Below are 20,795 nucleotides of genomic sequence, written 5' to 3'. Positions count from 1 at the left end.
GCTACTTCAATCCCTTGATCCTTTCCATTGCACATAACCCGAGGGGGCAACTGGGTGGCTCAGTGGATTGAGAGCTGGACCTGGAGATGGGACATCCTGGGTTCAAATTTGGCCTTAGTATTAACTCTAAGACAGAAGATAAGGGTTTTTAAATATATATATATAAGCCTACAAAGATTTATTTACCATATCCCCCAAAACCAAATAGTTGGGATATCTGCCCTAAGAAAGCAGTTGTCATTTACAAAGGTACTGAACATCCTGACCTATTGTTTCTTCTTTTTTAAACCCTTGCCTCCTGTCTTAGTATCAATTCTAAGACAGAAGAGTGGTAAGGACTAGGCAGTTAGAGTTCATTGACTGGCCCAAGGTCACACAGCTAGGAAGGGTCTGAGGCCTGATTTGATCCCAGGTCCTCTGACTCCAGACCTGGCTCTCAATCTGCCCAACCACCTAGCAGTCCTGTGACTTAACTTTCTGATGACCTTAGAGCTTAGCAAAGAGGAAGGTTCTAGTTCAGAGTGGAAGAGTAACTTGAAAAGATTGTACTATTGGTCTAAATAGAGGCCACACTTTCCCCTGAAATAATTTATATACAGCTAGAATCACACATTCAATAAGAGAAGAGGGATGGAAGCAGCAAAGAGAAAAGTGAACAACTTAATATGAATTGAAAAATATATTTAATATTTTGTCTTACTTTGTTGGTGTATATCTATTTCACCCCTTTTCGGAGCCATCTCACATTCGAGTTATTCCTCTCTCTCTGGGCTAAGGCTGCAGCAGTGAAAGGGTCCCTGTCCCCAGGGCAGACTCCATGGGAGCCATCAGCATCCTTGACCCTCTTCTCCACACCAGAGACTAAGTCGTGCCTTCCTGACTCCACCTGCAGTTGTCTCAGTTCACTGGTCAGTGGCATTTCCATTTGAACAGTGCTGGCCATGCTGCATGCTCTGCCTTTCCCTGAAACCTCGTGTTGCAGTGGTTTGGCATCGGCCATTTTGTAACATACATGGGTGCACCAAATCCATCTGTGAGAGGATACCAGGCATTTGCCTCTCTCCTAACTTCTTACTCTGCCTGGTGCCCTGTCTCCTGGTCACTGTGGAATTCCGGGTATGGGCCTCAGACTTGTCCTCAGCCTCACTAATAGCTTTAGAGATCCCTGCAGGATCCATTCCTTTCTCCTCCAGGAGTTAAGAGTTCTGTGAGTCAATGTAGGATTGTTTCCTACCTTCTTGCCCCTGCCACACATTTTTTCCACAAGGAAAACCAGGTTTGGATGACCATCAAGGGTAGTCTTGAGTGGGAAGAAGGGAAATCACAAAGGCATAATGTGTTCCTGAAAGTGGGAACTTGGGTCACAGTGAGGAAATTTCCAGAGAGAGAGAGAGAGAGAGTGTGTCTCCCCATTGGCTCTTCCTGGTTGCATTAAAGCTCTTTGAGGGTTAGGATTAGTAGCCTGCTAAGAGCTAACTTTATTTACAAGTGAAGATATTTGAAGCAGCTAAGTGGTGCAGTATGTGGAGTACTGGACTTGGAGTCAGGAAGATCTGAGTTTAAATCCTGTCTTAAGGCTATGTGACCCTGGATAAATTAAAAACATGCTTAGTATTTTGTATTACTTGCTTAGTGTATATCTAGTTCACCCCCTTTCAGAGCCATCTTATGTTTGAGGAATGTTTCTAGATAGGCTCAAGCCTGTTTCCTCGTGTGTAAAGGGTGTAATATAGCACCTACCTACAATGTTGATGTGAAGCTCAAATGAGATCACAAGCATGGTGCTTTGCAAACCTTAAAACTACTCTATACATTTAGTTGTTCAGTGGTTTCAATCATATGCCATTCTTTGTGCCCCGGCATGGGGTTTTCTTGGCAGAGATATTGGAGTGGTTTGCCATTTCCTTCTCCAGCTCATTTTACAGATGAGGAACCAAGGTAAACAGGGTCAAGTAACTTGCCCTGGGCCCCTGAGGAAGTGTCTGAGGCCAGATTTGAACAGGAGATCAATCGCCCTGATTTGAAGCCCTGCACCACATCCACTGCGCCACCTAGCTACCCCATTCATTAAATACTGGCCATGACCATTGAGGCTGTAAGGGAAAAAGGGAGGTTTTGAGTTGAATATTTAAAGATTGGTCACCAGGGGGAAAATCCCCAATTAAGGAATAACCTCAAGTCAAAATTGACTTTTGTGGAAATTTATTTACAATTGAGAAGAGGAAGAAGAAATAAGGAAATAAGAATCTAACACAGTAGGTAAATTGCTACAATCCTCTAGATCTAATTAACCCAAGAGGAGAGTCAGAGGGGCGGGGGGGGGGGCACGTTGGGGGGTGGGGAAGGGTGAAGACAAATGAAGCAAAAGTTTCAGTCACAGAGTCTCTGTTAAAGGGAATTTCCTTAAGAGAAGCTCAGGAAGATGTGGTCTTTAAACTCACCACGTGGAATTCCAAAGGAAGATTTTAAGAACAGTCTCACCAAGGTCTCAGGGTCCCAGCCAGCACTCCTCCATGAACCAGAAGAGCTTCTTCACCAGAAGACCTCCTTCTCCAGAAGACTTCCTGACTCACTCCACTCTCTCTTTTTAAAGGGTTCACTTATGCATTACTTCCTGTGTCTTCCTCCTAGTTTGCGTGTCCAATCACAACAGACACTTCTCTTAGGGATTCTGATTCATCACCTACTCTAGCACATGTGGGTTACAGACCTCCCAAAAATGGAGATGTTTTCACCTTTGGTGATTAAATCTAAATATGGGCAGTGTAGATTTAATCTAATTATTACAAGGCCTAGCCAGAGAGGGGGTCATTTGCCCAAAGGCTCCCAGCTAGAGAAAAGCAGAGCTTCAGGTCAGAATCAGCTTTCTGAGCTGAGAGAGCAGAGGAAAAGGGGAAATCTGAGAAGTCACAGGTCTGAAACCATCTCGCTGCTGGACAGACCTGTGGTCAGGGCACCCACCAGCCTCTTGTCTCACCCCTTCCTCAGCTTTCTCCTACATTGCAACAAGTCTGAGCCGTTCTGTTCCACACTGCTCCTTCCTCAGACACATGTTACCTACCACACTAAAGGGGAATGTGGAGAAAGAGGAAGTCATGTTCTTAACTTGACACTGAGCAGGACTGGGGCCTGGCTTCTGTCCAGGGAGAATAGCCAAGCATTGTGACAGTCCTTTGGCTTTTTGCCGGCTTGAGTTTCTCTGTTAACGCTCCAGATTTTGTGTCATTTCTCAGATGTAACCCTAGAATAAATCACACAATGGACTGCCCCTTAACTTTTCCTCCCTCTACTGTGTTTTGAAAAGTACAAGTAAAATCAGATTTCAGTGACCACCAAGACTAGCCTTCAGGAGGAATCTGGGGAGGAATCTGGAGAGAGAAAAGGCTTCAAAGAAACAACATGAGGGTGCATCTGTGACAATACAAGTAACCGCAGGTTTAAATGACCACCGAGAGCCTATGGTCTAAGGGTCAACTGAAGTGTCATTTTCTCACTTTATTTTTTATTTTGCCTCTTTTTTTTTGCAATATGGCGAATATAGAAATATGTTTTACATTATTTCACATGAATAATTAATATCATATTGCTTGTTGTCTCAGTGGGTGGTGAAGAGGTGGGAGGGAGGGAGAGAATTTGGAACTCAATTTAAAAAGAATGTCTAAAATAACTTTTTTAGAAGAGTCAGTGGTTTAAATCAACCAAAGGTGTAAATTACTATTCGGCAAACTAAGAGAGGTGGTGTTAAAGCAGCGACGTGCACATCTGTGTGACTTTGAGAAAGCCTCCATGGTTGAACCTCAGTTTCCCTATCTGAAATAGGAGGTGATTGAACTGGAAAATTTCTAAGGTCCTTTCCAGCTCCAAGTCCTATAATCTTACTCTCATAAGTAGCCGAGGCAGATACACATCCTGATGCAATATCCATTCTTCATTAAATTACTTTCATTATTGGGTCATTATTGGGCTCTTCTACATACTGGACCTGGGCAAATCCCTGGTTCATCCACCTTTAAGGAGCGTACACTCCAGCTTCCATACCTAGAACTGGACTAGGAGCCTGAAACATTGGAAATAGAGCTGGGAATCCCTCTCTACAAGATGCCCTTGCCTTCCTTAACCTGGGAAGTGGGGTTGGGGACCCTTCAAGGGGCCCTTCTTTCCTTTAATCTGGAGTAGGAAGGGCTGGGAAACCTCCTAAAATGCCCTTGCCTTCCTTAAGCTGGGCGAGGGAGGGGTACAAATTTTTTAAAAAATTATCTGTTTCAATATAAGTAGTGCTTTTTTATAATCCTATATGTTTTATTTTATGCATTTAAAAACATTTTGAGAAGGGCTTCATCAGGCTGTCCAAGCAATCTGTGGCATTTAAAAGGTTAAATTGAACAGGCACCAGGGAGGGCAAGCTGTAGCTTGCACAAAGATGCTAGGATTCCAAGCTAGATGTGACTTCAGCTGTTCAATTTAGAGAAGGCAGAACCACCTCATCTCCTAGTCTCCTGGCCTCTAGCTAGACTTTGCCTAGCACTTTAGCTTCATCCCTGGCCAGCTCTGTTCAGCTCTCTTAGTACCAGGCTCTGGCTGGGCTCTGCTGCCAACCTACTCTGATGGCTGGGCTATGTGGAGCTTGCCTGCCCCCTGCCGGAATTTCAGAAGATTTTGAACAAGCTCCCCCTCCCACTGAAACTTCCCAGCCTGCCTGGAAGGTGGCCTCAGCACCCATCCTCCTTGGCACTGCCTAACTGCACACACACTCCACCCTGTAAATGTTCAGATCATAAGAGTTGGTATTTGCATAGGAGAGCAAGGCTTACAAGGTAAGGGCAGATCTCATTTGATTAGGAAGGCAAGGAAGCACATTGGGATTAACGGTCTTACATGTCGGCTGTAGCTCTCTTGAGCTATTCCTTTGCACTCATCCAGCCTCAACCCCGTTGGCATTATATTACATGACACCTCGTGTTTTAGTTATTTATGTAGAGTCGTCTTCTTCCCCCTTTAGAGTGGAAGCTCCTTGAGGGAAGGGACATGGACTTTGAAAATGCCAAAAGTGCATAATAGGTACCCAACAAATACTTGTTGAATGATGGGCTTATTTTAAAACACTCCCTCCCAGGATTGGTCAAAACAAGACTGAGCACTCCATTCTAGCATCTGTTCCCTGCCTCTAATTCACCTATGACCCTGTCTATTCTAGTGGGCCAAGAATCTACACATATTTCTGACCCTGACAACTACTCATGGATAAGTCCCTAGCGTAGCAGGGATTTTCCCTTTGAAAATTAAAGTGGGAGGCAGCTGGGTGGCTCAGTAGATTGAGAGCCAAGCCTAGAGACAGGAGGTCCTAGGTTCAACTCTGGCCTTAGACACTTTCTAGCTGCATGACCCTCATTGCCTAGCCCTTACTTCTTTTCTACCTTAGAACCAATATACAGTATTGATCCTGAGATGAAAGGAAGGAAGGAAGGAAGGAAGGAAGGAAGGAAGGAAAGAAGGAAGGAAGGAAGGAAGGAAGGAAAGAAAGAAAGAAAAAGGAAAGAAAGAAAGAAAAAGAGAAAGAAAGAAGAGAGAAAAGAGACAGAGAGAGATTGAGAGAGAGAGAAGGAGGGAGGAAAAATAAATTAGAGAACACTTCAGCCTAGGGAAAGAGAAAATACTTCCAAGGAAAAGGGTAACCAGGCCTTTGGCCATTCATGTAGTGCAAAGGATACACTGAAGATCCAAGAGTACTAGAGACAAAGTGAACCTCTATCCTAACCCAAAGGACTTGGGGTTGAGTTGGCTCCTTCAACATTCACACTCTTTGCCAGCCCTTTCAGGGACTCCCACCTCAAATAAGATGGATCCAAATTTACACAGAGAGAGTTATGATACTGGGAATTTAAAAAAATAGCTTATTTACTTTTTTTCCCCAATTAACAAACATTTATTTTCTCTCCTCAACTCTCCCAAGAAGGGGGGAGGTGTGTTGCAGAAAAACAAAGCCCTTATAAAAAGCAAAAACAAGTTCTACATTGACTATAATCAAAAATGTGTGTCTCTGCATATTTAGTTCCCTCATTCTTTGGGAATTATATTTGGTTATTGCATTGATCAGTGTTCTAAAATCTTTCAGGGTCGTTTGCCTTTGTACTGCTGTTATTGTATAAATTTTTCTGGTACTGTTCACTCCTGCATCATTTTATACAAGTCTTATTAGGTTTCTCTGAAGCTGCCCCTTTTATCATTTCTCATGGCACAATAGATAATGTTTCACTATATTCATACATCATAATTTGTTCAGTTAGTCCCCCAATATCATCATTAAGTTTAAGTTTCTAGTTCTTTGCTACCACAAAAAAAAGAGGTGCCATAGATATTTGTAACCATATGGGCCTTCTTCTCATCTCTTTAGGGATATAGCCCAAGGAGTAGTATCTACTGGGTCAACAGGTATACTCAGTTCAGTGACACAGGGGACAGGTTCCAAATTGCTTTCTAGAATGCAATTCACAGCTTCCTCAATAATGCATTAATGTGCCCAAAGCTTCTCTGGCATTTGCCATTTTCCTTTTTTTTTTTTTTTTTTTTTTTTTTTTTGTCATCTGTTGGTATGAAGAAAAACTTTGCAGTGGCTTTCATTTGCATTTATGTAATTATTAGTCATTTTAAACATTTTAATATAGTTATTGATAGTTTGAATTTCTCCCTTTGAAAACTTCCTTTCCATACCTTTTGGCCATTTGTCAACTGGAAAATAGCTCTTGGTCTTACTAATTTGAATTAATTCTATAAGAGAGTATTTAAATACTCTGCAATTTGCAAGCAAGAAAATAAGAATGAGGCATAGATTCCTTAGACAGCTAGGTGGCGTAGTGGACAGAGTGCAGGGCCTAGAATCAGAAGATCTGTGTTCAAAGCTGACTTCAGACATGTAGTAACTGTGTAACCCTGGGCGGATTACTTAGTCCTGTTTGCCTCTATTTCCTCATCAGCAAAAGAGCTGGAGGGGCAGCTGGGTAGCTCAGTGGATTGAGAGTCAGGCCTAGAGACGGGAGGTGCTAGGTTCAAATCTGGCCTCAGACACTTCCCAGCTGAGTGACCCTGGGCAAGTCACTTGACCCCCATTGCCCACCCTTACCACTCTTCCACCTAGGAGCCAATGCACAGAAGTTAAGGGTTTAAAAAAAATTAAAATTTAAAAAAACAAAAAAGAGCTGGAGAAGAAAATGGCAAAATCATTCCAGGATCTTTGCCAAGAAAATCACAAAAGGGATCATGAAGAGTCTGACCCAACTAAAAAAACAAACAACAACATAACTCCATGGAGCTAGGATAGAAAGAATAAGGGTATTCACTTTCCTTGATGGGCCCACATAGATTTGTTTGTTTTTGTTTTCATTTCATTTTATTTTTTTAAACCCTTACCTTCTGTCTTAAACTAGTTATTGAGTATAGATTCTAAGGCAAAAGAGAGGTAAGAGCTAGGCAATGGGGGTTAAGTGACTTGCCCAGGGTCACACAGCTAGGAAGTGTCTAAGGCCATATTTGAACCTCCCATCTCCAGGCTTGGCTCTCTATCTACTGATTCACCTAGTTGCCCTTTGTTTGTTTGTTTTTGAAAGCTGATACAGTGCCATAGTTATGCCACCATAGCAGTCAGTTATAGAAATTCTTTGCCCAAGGAAAGAGAAACCCATAGCAAGAGTAAGAATGACTGCTTTCTTCTCTATTGCCATAATATGCATCATCCCAGACTTAGCACCTAACCTTCTCCAAGATGGACTAACCAAAAACCTGTAACTAGGTTTACCAATAATAAAGGTGAAAAAGAGAAAGAAAATAGCAAGGAGAAACAGAAAGTACTGACGATGTCATATATGCTTCATTTACCCACAAATAAATGACTCACAAAGGCACACCCTTGGCCTCAGTTTGACGTAATACAAGAAAAATCACAACTGTCCATACTCTGGCCTGAAAATCCTATTGCTGCACACATATACCAAGGAAATCAAAGGCAGAGCCAAAAATCCAATATATACCACAATATCATTGCAGCATTTTGGTGGCAAAAAAAAAAACGGAAATGAATGGAATGGTCTTCAGTTCATCATCTGTGGATGCAATGGAGCATCATACAGTAAAAAATGAGGAATATGATTCCCCAATTGACAAATAGTCAAAGGATATGAACAAGCACTTTTCAGATGAAATCAAAGCCATCAATAATCATATGGAAAACTATTCTAAATGACTCTTTACTAGAAAAATGCAAATTAAAACAACACTGAGGTAACACCTCGCACCTATCAGATTGCCCAATATGACAGTAAAGGAAAGTAATAAATGTTGGAGGGGATGTGGCAAAATAGGAACACTACTGCGTTGTTGGTGGAGTTGTGAACTAATCCAACAATTCTGGAAGCAATTTGAAAAGAGATAATAAAAAAGGAGAAAGGATCTACTTGTACAAAAATATTTATAGCTGCTCTTTTTGTGGTGGCAAAGGGGTGTCCCTTAAAGGGATATCCTTTGATTGGGGAATGGTTGAATAAATTGTGGTATATGATGGTGATGGAATACTATTGTGCTATAAGGAATAATGAACAGAATGATTTCAGAAAAAAAGCTGGAAAGACCTATGTGAACTGATGCAGAATGAAATAAGCAGAACTGGGAGAATATTGTACACAATAACAGCAACATCAGATGATGATTATCTGTGAAAACTTGGCTACGATCAGCAGTGCACTGATCTGGCCCAATCCTGAAAGATTTATGATGGGGAATGCCATCCACCTCCAGAGAAAGAACTGTTGGAGTTGTCTTTCATATCAGTGTATTTTTTGGTTTTATTTTGGAGGTTTCGGAGATGTATGAGTTTGCTCTTACAACAATAACCAATATGGAATTGTGTTTTGCATGACAATAAAAAGTGGGAAAAAACAAAGCAGAAAACAAAGGAAAACAAACAAAAAAGAAATGAGGGATATGAAGAATTCAAAAAAACTTTAGTTTGGGAGGATTCTCAGAGAGGTTTCAGCTTTGGCTGCTACTAAGCCACCATCTTGGCTTCACCTCCAGAATTCAAAGAAACTTTAGGAAGATTATATGAAGGATGCAAAGTAAAAAACAAAACTGAGAGAGCAAAATACAGGACCAAATTATGTAAATGAAACAATCACCCAAAGCCATCCAACTCAGTCACTGAAAAGTTAGCGATGGTCCCAGAGAAGAGACGGAAAAAAAGCTCTCTCTCCTCACAGAAGAAAGATGGCAAGCTATGAGGACAGAATATTGCCTACGTCATTAGGTGCGATTCCTAGAAATGAGATGTTTTGCTTAGGTTTTTCCTGTAACTAGGGAAAGTTTAATCTGGATCAGATCATGATATAATTTGTTGTGATTTTAAAAGCATCTTAGGGACAGCTAGGTGGCGCAGTGTGCAGGGCCTGGAGTCAAGAAAGACTCATCTTCTTGAATTAAAATCTAGCCTCAAGACACTAGCTGTATGACTCTAGACAAGTCCATTAATCCTGCCTGCCTCTGTTTCTCCATCTGTAAAATGAGTTGGAGGAAGAAATGGTACCCACTACACTATCTTTGCCAAGAAAACCCCCAATGGGGTTATGAAGAATTGGACTGGACTGAAAAATAACTGAACAACAACCACAAAGGCATCAGTAAAACTTATTTTTAAAAATATACACCCTTCTCAGGTACACTTAGATATTTACACTGACCAAGAGACCTCCCGCTGCCAGATCCATGAGCCCCTCAAATAAATTCATAGCACTGAGAGGTCAGGAAGCCTGAGTTCTAGTCCTTCTTCTACCTACCAACCATCTGTGTGGCCTTGGACAAGCCAAATCACCTCTTTGTGCCTCAGTTTCCCCCTCTATAAAATGATGGAGTCAGGCCAGATGATTTCTACTTAAAAAAACAAGCAAACCTCGTACTTTCTGTCTTAAAAATCTATATTAAGTATCCGTTCCAAGGCAGAAGAGTGGTAAGAGCTAGGAAATGAGGATTCAGTGACTTGCCCGGGATTACACAGCTAGAAAGTGTCAGAGGCCAGATTTGAACCCAGGTTATCTCAACTCCAGGCCTGGCTCTCTATCCACTGAGCCACCTAGCTACCCCAGGCCAGCTCTACCACATTCTGTGGTTCTGTGAATCTGTAACATTTTCTTAGTGAACTCAGCTTCATTCCAGGACTTGCTGCAACCCCTCTTTGCCCTAATATCACAACTTTATCTCAGGGGCTTTGCCTGAAGTTTAGATCACACCTCTTGGTCTACTGGAAAAAGCATTGATTTTGGAACCAGAATTCCTGGGTTTGAATCCCAGTTCTGCTATTCATTGCCAGGGTGACATCCAAATAGTCCCTTCTCTGACCTCAGTTTTTTCATCCATAAAACAAAGAGATCGGACTAGGTGACCTCAAAGGCCCCTTCCAGCTCTGAGATTCTATGGGGTCCTTCAAAAGAGGAGTGAATACAGAGGGGCCCCAGTCTCCAAAAAGAGTTTCTCTACTTGTCTGAAGTGGAAATTCCTAAAACTGGACAGTCTTTCACTAGACACTTAGAGTAAGGTTTAAAATACAATTACCCCTTTCTTTGCATTCCTGGCCTAGCTCTGTCTGGGCCTTTCTTTCATCCAGCAGGTCTCCATAAATGTTTACTAATGAAGCCGTGGAAAGAAGATGATGGAGTCAGGGAACCCAAGTTCTGGTCCTAACTCTATCGCTTACTGTGTTTATTCTAATTATTGTCGAGTCCCACCTGCCTCCCCCAGCCTGTACAGGTGCAGGGGGGAGCTCGGGGGTCCTTCGGTCTGCCTCACCCACATTGTAGTGAGGTAGCAGAAAGCCTGGATGGGTTAAGTGCAAGTGGGAGAGCCTGGCTCCAATCCCTAGCCTTCCCATTTCAAAGCTGGTGTTCTCTCCACTCTAAGGCACTGTGGGACTTTACATTTTTCTCCATTCAATTTCATCTTATTAGATTTCATCCATCATTTCAGACCGAGATCTTTTTAGATACCGATTCTGCGGTGCAGGGGATGAGGTCTCTCTCCCAACTTCATATCACCCGCAGATTTGATAAGTTTGTCATAAGATGCCAGGAGCGTCTCAAACTCATCATTTCTGAAGCAGAACGAATTATCTTTCTACTGAACCCCCCCCCCACCAGCCTTCTTCCTAACTCCCTGGCTGCCTTTCTTCGCCTTTGCTCACCCTCTCTCCCAGCCCCACTCCATCATATCCAATCGGTTGCCAAGTCTGGTTTACGAGAAGGGTGTCAAACTCAAACGGGGGAGAGGAGGAGAGGCACCAAGCAAACTTCCTCTGTGGGTCGCATATTGACTTGGAAAATCACACGCACAAAAAAAAATTATGCTTTTATTAATACATCAAGACATTAAAATCAGATATGAATTACATTTTAATCTGATTCTGGCCACACTCAGAAGTGTTATTAGCCATATATATTGCCCACTGGTGACTTGTCTATAATAACTCTTCCATCTGTCCTTTTCTCTGCATTCACAGGCCACCACCCTAACACAGCCCTCATCAACTAGACAATTGCAATCATCTTTTTTCTCTTTTTAAAAAATAATGTCAGTGGTTTTATTTAAAATTTTAATTTTTATATATTAATATGCTATATTATTTCATAGAATGTATGAATTGACGTACTTCTTAACATATGAACTTTATTTTAAACATTTACTTTATTTTTTTGCAATTACATGTAAAATCAATTTCCAACATTCACTTTTATCAGTTTCAAGTGCCAAATTCCCTCCCTCTATCTCTCTAAATACTCCCTTTTCTAAAAAACCCTTCCCTTCTGTCTTTGAATTAATACTAAGTATCAGGTTCCAAGGCAGACAAATGGCAAGGTCTAGGCAATAGGGGTTAAGTGACTTGCCCAAGGTCACACTGTTATCTGAGGCTAAATTTGAACCCAAGACCTCCCATCTCCAAGCTTGGTTCTCTATCCACTGAGCCACTTGGCTAGTCCCTACAATAGTCTTCTAAATGCATTCTCTGTATCCAACCTCCACCCTCTCCAATCCATCCGCCACATAACTGACGACCTGATATTCCTCAGCACAGATCTGACCACCTCATCCCTCTGCTCCTGAAACTTCTGCAGTTTCCTATTTACCTCTTTTATAAAATATAAACAGTTCTATTGAGCATATTAGGTCCATCACAGTCTACTTACAATCTACCTTTCCAGGCTTATTACACATTTTTCTGCTCACTCTCTCTGTTTCAGACTATAATTGGCCTACTTGCCATTAATGGCATCCCATTTTCCACTTCCATTCCTTTGCCAGAGCTGTGCCCCATACCCAGAATGCCCTCCTTCCTTCTGTCTCCTAGCACCCCTAGGTCCCTTCAAAGCCCAGCCCAAGTGCCACCTCTTATATGGGGCTATTTTATCTCCCAAGTTGTTTCCCCACCCTGATATGTATACACTTTATATTTATTTGTATACTGTTTCCCCATTAAAGTATAAACTCCCTAGGTCAGAGATCATTTAGCTTTTGCTTTTGTATCCCCAGCACCTGGCACATAACAGGCCCTCGATAAGTACTTGAGGAATATAATTTAATTAACTTTGGGCAGGCCGAGCTTTTTAGTTCCCTCATCTGTAAAATGAATTCCCCCTTGAATGACTGCTGAGGTCCCCACCAGACCCAAAGATTAGTTAATCCTCTAAGAGGTGAAATGCAGCAAATGGGCACTATGTGACCAACTGCATTTCCTAGGGTGCCCAGAATCAGATTAAAATGTAACCCTATTTTATTTTAATAGAATAATATTATTTTAAGAAAATATTGTTAATTATTAATTAAACTATTAAAAATAATTTGATAAAATAGTAATTGTTGAATATTTTTAATTTTTTAATAAAAAATAAATCTATAAATGTAAGGTTTTCTAAATCAACATGCAGAATCTCACAGGGCAATTTGGGGGTGCCTCCCATCTCCATTTCTATTTGAGTTTGATACCACTATTGAAGTCAAAACTTGGCCACCAATTGGATAATTGTTGGATTGGGATTCAAAGATCTTGAGTTCAAATCCTACCTCAACTATTTATTATCTCTTTGACCTTCTGGAAAGTCACACAGTGGAATGACTTTATATTATATAATCTCAACTGAACCCTTGTCCAACAAGATAATTTTTTATTTTCTTCCCAATCAATTCCCACAGAGGATTCTCGAAACCTTTCCACACCTCCTTAAATTTCCAATGGCTTCCTTTCCCCATAACCTTCTCAGTTGAGAACCTTTCAATGAAAAAAATTGAGGCCCTTCCTAAGGGATCCTTATCTTCTTCCCTCCCCATGTCACCCAGATGTCACTTGTGGAGACCCTCCCAAAGCATCCCATTCCATCTGGCCTCCTCCAGCCAAGTGTCCCCACTCTCCCGATGAGCTTCCATCGCGCCCCCTCCCCCCAGCCTACCGACTGGCTTCCCACTGCCTGAAACAACCTCCAAAACCCTCACTTGAACTATCCATCCCCCATAGCTGTGGTCCATCTCTCCTCCTTTCCCCGGCTAAACTCCCTGAGTATAAATGGTGCCTCCATTTGCTTTCCCGTCCCTTCGCTCTTCATGCTGGCTCCCGTCCTCATCCTTCTCACGAAAGTCCCTGATGATCTCTCCATGCTAGATCCAACGGCCTCTTCTCGGACCTCAATCGGCTTGGCCTCTGGGCAGCCTTTGGCGACGACGGTCGTCCTTTTCTCTCTCTCTCCCGTTTCGGACAGCTCTCTCTTCCGGTTCTCCTCCCATCGCTGTCTCCGTGGCCGCATCTTCTTCCATACGGTCCTCCCAACAGTCGGCGTCCCCCAAGACTCCGTCTCATTCTCGTCTTCTTCTAGTTCCCTCCGCTGCTGCTCCCCCGTTTTCAGTTCTCCTCTCTGGGCACACGTGTCTGGGCTCCACTTGTCCGACCCCGACCTCTCTGCCGGCTCCGGCCGCCCATTTAGAAGCTGCAGACTGGTTGTTCGACAGACGTCGTCAACTTGACGTGTCCACAGCTGGTCCCCTTGTCTTACCCGCCTGGCATTCCTTTCTGCCTACCTTCCCTGTTACTGGGGAGAACACGGAGTCTCCTCAATTTTAGTGCGTTTCCCAGGAGATTATCCCCGGGGTAGCTTGTCCACGTCTCGTCTGGACGTAGTTGTTGGCGGGTCAGACTGTGAGCTCCTTAAGGGCAAGGATTGGTTTTACTTTTCTTTGTATCCCCAGTAATTGTACAATGCTGGACACATGGCGGCACGTGCGAGGTGACTGACTGACGGACGGACTTTATAGTTTCTTCGTCTATAAAGTGAGACTAGCCCTCTAAACTCTAAATCTGTGACCTTGGGGTTATTCATTTTGAGAGCAAGCTTGATGGGCGCTGGTGCAAGGTGCCTGCGGAGGTGTGATAATGGTGAGAGGAGGAAGAGGAGGAGAAAAGAGGAAGATCAGAAGAGGAGGAAAAACAAGGGAAAGGAGGAGGAGCAGAGGAGGAAAAAAGAGGGAAAGGAAGAGAAAAGAGGAAGATCGGAGGAAGAGAAGGAAAAAAGGGAAAGGAGGGGAAACAAAAAGGAAGAGGAGGAGGAGAAAGGGGAGAAAAAGAGAGAAGGAAAAAAGAGTGAAAAAGAGGGCGAGGAGGAGCAAAGAGAAGGAGGAGGAAGAGGAGGAGGTGGTGGCAGTAATGGTGGTAGGAGTGGCAGACATCCATCATTCATATCATTTTAAAGGCTCCAAATCACTTTGTGTATACAGAGGGAGTGCACCTTTATAGCCCAGTTTAAAAACAAAACTTAAAAATATACTAATAAATAAATAAAACTAAAAACTTAAAAATATCTTTTGCAATTCAGAGGGCTTATATCTACTTACAGAGAAAGAATAGAGGCAGAGGCAGAGCAAAGTCTACGAATTATCGTTTTAATTTATTTGTGTTTTTATTTTTGGGGTTTTGGTTTTACATGGGTATTCTTACAAAAATGAACAATATGGAGATACATTCTGTGGGATAATGCATGTATGACCCAGATTGAATTGCTTGCCAGCTCAGGGAAGGGGGAGAGATGGGAGGGAAGGACACAATTTGGATCCTATAGCTTCAGAAAACTTATATAGAAATTTGTTATTACATGTAATTGGTAAAATAAACTATCTTTATTGTTAAAAATTATACTGTCTTTTATAATATTCTGTATTATTTCATTTTATCCTCAAACAATCCTGTGAAGTAAGTGCTATTATCATTCCATTATAAAGATGAGTATAGAAAGGGACAGAAAGGCAACTAGGTGGCACCATGGATAGATAAAAACGTTAGGCCTAGAGTCAAGAAGGCCTGAGTTCAAATTTGACCTCAGCCCTCAGATACTTACTAGCTGTGGGATTCTGGACAAATCACTTAACCCTGTTTGCCTCTGTTTTCCTCATAAATAAAATGATCTGGAGAAGAAAATGGCAAACCGTTCCAGTATCTTTGCCAAGAAAACCCCACCTGGAGTCACAAAGAGTCAGATATGATTAAAACCACTAAATAATAGCATAGAAAGAAGCATCTAAGAGGGAATTGGGAAGAGCAGGGGGAAAGAGAGGCAAAGAACCTTCTCCAGAATTCTGTCTAGGGTTGACCTTGCTTAAAGCTGACATTTATATAAGGCTTCAAGGTTTAAAAAATTACATTACATGCACTCTCATACAATAATAATGTTTATACAAGTCTAGCATTTGTAGAGTGCTTTAAAGTTTGCAAAGAGTTTTACAATTATTATCTCATTAGAACCTCACTACAACCTTGAAGAGCAGGAAAGAGATGTTATTCCTATTCCCATTTTAGGAGACCGAAAGTTAAGTGACTTGTCTAGGGTTATACAGCTAGTAAATATCTGAGACTGCATCTGAACTTAGACCTCACACTCCATCCATTGCCCGCTTCCAACTGCCTACAATGACCCTGTATGGTCAGGAAGAAGGACAATAGTTTGTCCTTTTGCAGATGAGGAATTTGGGGCTCAGAGGTTAGATGACTTGCCCACAGACATAAAACTTGCAATTGTAGGAAGTGGAATTGGAACCTAGGTCTTCCTGATACCAAGATTAGCGCAGTTTGACTCACAGAATCACAGTTTTAGAATCAGAGAGGACCTCAGTGGCCATCTAGACCAATTCATCATACCCAAAAAAGAATTTCTATTACTACATATCCTGATGCCCAGTTTCTCAAAGACCTCCAATGAAGGGGAATTCAATACCTCCATAAGAGGCCACTCTCCACTTTTGTCTTTTTTGTTTTAAACCTTTCCCTTCTGTCTTAAAATCAATACTGTGTGTTGGTTCTAAGGCAGAAGAGTGGTAAGGGCTAGGCAACAGGGGTTGAATGACTTGCCCAGGGTCACACAGCTAGGAAGTGTCTGAGACCAGTTTTGAACCCAGGACCTCTCATCTCCAAGCCTGGTTCCCTATCCATTGAGCCACTTCGATGCCTCCCATTCTATTTTTGGGCAGGTCTAATTGCCAGACACAGCTTAAGTGGTGAAGTAGTTAAAATGCTGGACTTGGAGTTGGGAAGACACATCTTCCTGAGTTCAAATCTGACCTTAAACATTTACTGGCTGGTGACCCTGAGCAAGTCACTTAATCTTGTTAGCCTCAGTTTCCTCATCTGTAAAATGAGCCAGAGAAGGAAATGGAAAACCATTCCAGTATTTTTGCCAAGAAAATTCCACGTGGGTTCACAAGTCAGACACAATTGAAATGATTGAATTTGGGAGCAGGGACCAATCTTCCTTTTCTATTTCTAATCCCAGTGATTAGCACAGTATATGTGTACTTACTAAATGCTTTATCCATTTATTCATTCATTCATGACTCCTGGTTCTGCCCTCTCAGGCCAAATAGAACAAGGCTATTTCCCTTTCCACATGATAGCCCTTTACGCATTTGAATACAACTTTCATGTCGTATTCTTCATCTCTTTTCTGCTCCATTCTCCACTGCCACCATCTCCACCAAATCTTCTCTTCTCCAGACTAATTCCTTCAACTATTTTCCATATGAAATAAACTCAAGGCTTTTCACCATACTTATTGCCATCTCCTGGACAGTTTCCAGCTTATCAGTTTACCCCTAAATTCAGTACCTAGAATTGAACAGAATACTATGGATGTATTCTGTTACAGGCAGGACACCAACTGTGTGATCTCATTATTCCTGGGAATTATACCTTTCTTAATGCAGCCCTCTGCTTAATGCAACTCTTCTGGTTACCTACTACATTATTCTCCTACTTCATAAAGAGCTTAAGGTCCATTAAAACCCCCAGATCTTTTTCAGACCCACTGCTATCTCACTAAACCTCCCATCACTCCACTCCCCATACTGTACTTGTAAAGTCAAATTTTTTTAACCCAAGTGTAAGAATTTATATTTGCCCCTATTCAATTTCATTCTATTTGACTTAACCAACAATCCTCTATCTAACCTGTCAAGATCTTTTTGAATCAAGAATTTGTTATCCAATATGTTGAGTATTCCTCCCAGCTTTGTGCAAATTTGACGAGTATGCCATCTCTGTCATTATTGGTGTCATTGACAATTTTAAATAGCACAGGGCTAAGCCTAGATCCCTTTAGTACTCCCTCCTAGGTTGACCTCCCCCCCCCCAACTATTAGTGACTATTTTTTTTAATCCAGCCATTCATCCAGCTCCAAATGCAACTAATTGGGTTGTCTAGCTCAATCTTCTCCCCAAGAATAACATGAGATCAAAGGAACCAACCACCATTCCAGAGGACTCATGATGAAACATATTACCCTCTTCCAGATAGATGGAGAGGTGATGGAGTCAGAGGGCAGGAGGAAGCAATCTTTTTTTGGACAAGGAGAATGTGGGAATTTGTTTTCCTTGACTATACAGATTTATAACAGGTTTTGTTTTTCTTGCTTTCTCAATGAGGGAGGGAAGGAAGAAGAAATGGGAGGGAAACAATTCTGGAATGCAAACCAAATAAAATTATTTTTTTAAGTGAAGTGGGAAGTAAAATAGCATGATATCGAGATACTTTATCAAATATTTTGTTGAAATGAAGGTAAAGGGGCAGCTGGATGGCTCAGTGGATTGAAAGCCAGACCTAGAGATGGGAGGTCCTGGGTTCAAATATGGTCTCAAACACTTCCTAGCTGTGTGACCGTGGGCAAGTCACTTAAATTTTCCTATCCCTTACCACTCTTCTGCCTTGGAACCGATACATAGTATTGATTCTAAGACAGAAGGTAAAGATTTTTTTTAATAAAATAAGATAGATAAAGCACCAGGCCTGGAGTCAGGAAGATTCATCTTCCTGAGTTTAAATCTGGCCTCAGACACCTACCAACTGTGTGACCCAGAGAAAGTCATTTAACCCAATTTGCCTCAGTTTCTCATCTGTAAAATGATCTGGAGAAGGAAATGAAAAATTACTCCAGTACATTTGCCACTAAACCCTGTTTGCCTCAGTTTCCTCAGCTGTAAAATGAGTGAGAGAAAGAAATGGAAAATCACTCTAGTATCTTTGTCACTTACCCCTGTTTGCCTCAGTTTCCTCATCTATAAAATGAGCTAGAGAAGGAAATAGCAAACCACTCCTGTGTCTTTGTCATGAAAACCCCAAAAAGGGTCAGGAAGAGTCAAATATGACTGAAAAAACAACTAAACAATAACTGCAAAAAAATCTAGGTAAACTACATAACTGTGTCACAAAAGGAAATAATGTTAGTTCTTGATTTTTTTTTTAAAAAACCATACTGGTTCTTTGTGACCATCAGTGCCTTTCGTAGACAATCACTCGCTGTCTCTTTAATAATTCATTCTAGAATGTTGCAAGAGATCACTCAGTTTCACTTCTCCTCTTCCTCGGGAGGCCTATAGGTGGCGCAGCGTATAAGGTGCTGAGCCTGGAGTCAGAGAGCCCAGATCAAACAGGATCTCAGACTCTCAGATCTCCCCTCCTTCCAGTCGTCCCAAACCATTGCCTGTCCCTAGTCTTTGGACTCCCTAGGCCCTCCTCGGACAAATTGGGCAGACCTGGTCCCCTGGCCCAGCTAGGTCAGGCATAGTTTTGCTCTGTTCTTCACTAAGCAATAGCTCACACAATTATAACCCCCTCCCTGAGTCCAGGGGGATCTGTGACTGACCCAAGGTCATTTGTAGAGTAAATTTTTGAGAAGGGACTTGAACCCAGGACTTCCAAGTGCCTGGAGAGCCTAAACAGTGCCACGCAGAAGCAATCTCAGCAATTTCAAATCTCTGATTGCAGCTGGGAGTCAAGGCACAGAGGGACCTGGGACCACCCCCAAGATTTCTTCCTAATGAAGCTGCTTGTCCAGGAAAGGAAATAGAGGCTCCCCTTTGTCCTATCCTGAAGGCTGAGGCCTTTCTCTATATGGAAAGCCTGGCTTGCCTCAAACCAATGCTGTTGCATCTCCTTTTAAAAAGAAGTTTCACACTAGAAAGTGTAGGGATAAAAAGGCCTTTCCTTAAAATAATAAGTAGTATTTTTAAATTTTTCTTTATTTAATAAGTAATGTTTATTTAAAATCATCAGCAAGTAACATCTGCAGTGGGGATAAGTTAGAAATCTTCCAAGTAAGATTAGGGATGAAACAAAGACGCCCATTATCAACTCTATTATTTAATATTGTACTAGAAATGCTAGCTGTAGTGATCAAAAAGAAGTTTCATTCATGTGCTTTTTTAAAAAAATCCTAACTGTCTGTCTTAAAATCAATACTAAGTATTGGTTCCAAGGCAGAAGAAAGGTAAGAGCTAAATAAATGGAGTTCAGTGACTTGACTAGGGTCACATAGCTAGGTAGTTTCCGAAGCCAAATCTGAAACTAGGACCTTCAGGCCTGGCTCTCTATTCACTGAGCCACCCAGCTACCCCTCATTTATTACTTTTGAAAAATCTCACAGTCAGCTCTGGACAGACTTCTCCCTCATTGAGTTATCTCTTGGAACAAAGGGAAACAGCCATGCTAAACCGGCTGAAACAGTGGCTGTGCCTGGCAAGGTATGCCCCATTCCATACCCACAGCCCTAACCTTTTCAGCAAAAGAAGAGAGGCCTGAGCATATTTCCTCATGTCACTCATTATGGAGTGGTTTGCCATTTCCTTCTCCAACTCAATATACAGATGAGGAAACTGAGGCAAACAGGGTCATTAGGATCACGCAGCCCTCAGTTTTGTTTTATAGTTCTTTTTACTTACATTCATGCAATCATTTATTAAGCACCTCCACCGTGCACTAGAGTCACTCTAGATTGTTTTTCTCATTCTATTTGCATCACTCTGCTCAGTTCATACAAGTCTTCCTCGATTTTCTCATCTTTATTGGTTCTTAAGGGGCAATAAATATGCCATTACATTTACAGGCAGTAATTCGTTTGGTCATTCCCCAAGGGGTTTGGCACCCTTTCAGCTCTGGGACCCATGTGCTGCGCCCACACCGCCCCTCACCCTGTGGCCCAGATCTAGGCCCTGCCACATCACCCAGACCTTCACTCAGGCGATCGGTCGATAAACGTTTATTAATTACCAACTATGTGCTGGGTCCTGGGCTAACCACTGCCTCTGCTCTCCATGTTCTCCAAACAGAATAGCTTCCCTCTTCCTCCCAATCCAGTCTGGAACTGTTAGCAAATCAGTATTTCCATTGCTGCCCAAAAAAAGGGTGCCGGTCTATCTCTCGATGGTTCCACTCACCATCCCTGTAACTTTCCCAACCAAAATA

The sequence above is a fragment of the Gracilinanus agilis genome, chromosome 2 (assembly GCF_016433145.1).
Source record: "Gracilinanus agilis isolate LMUSP501 chromosome 2, AgileGrace, whole genome shotgun sequence".
Lineage (NCBI taxonomy): Eukaryota > Metazoa > Chordata > Mammalia > Didelphimorphia > Didelphidae > Gracilinanus > Gracilinanus agilis.
Note: the sequence above shows the minus strand (reverse complement) of the source record.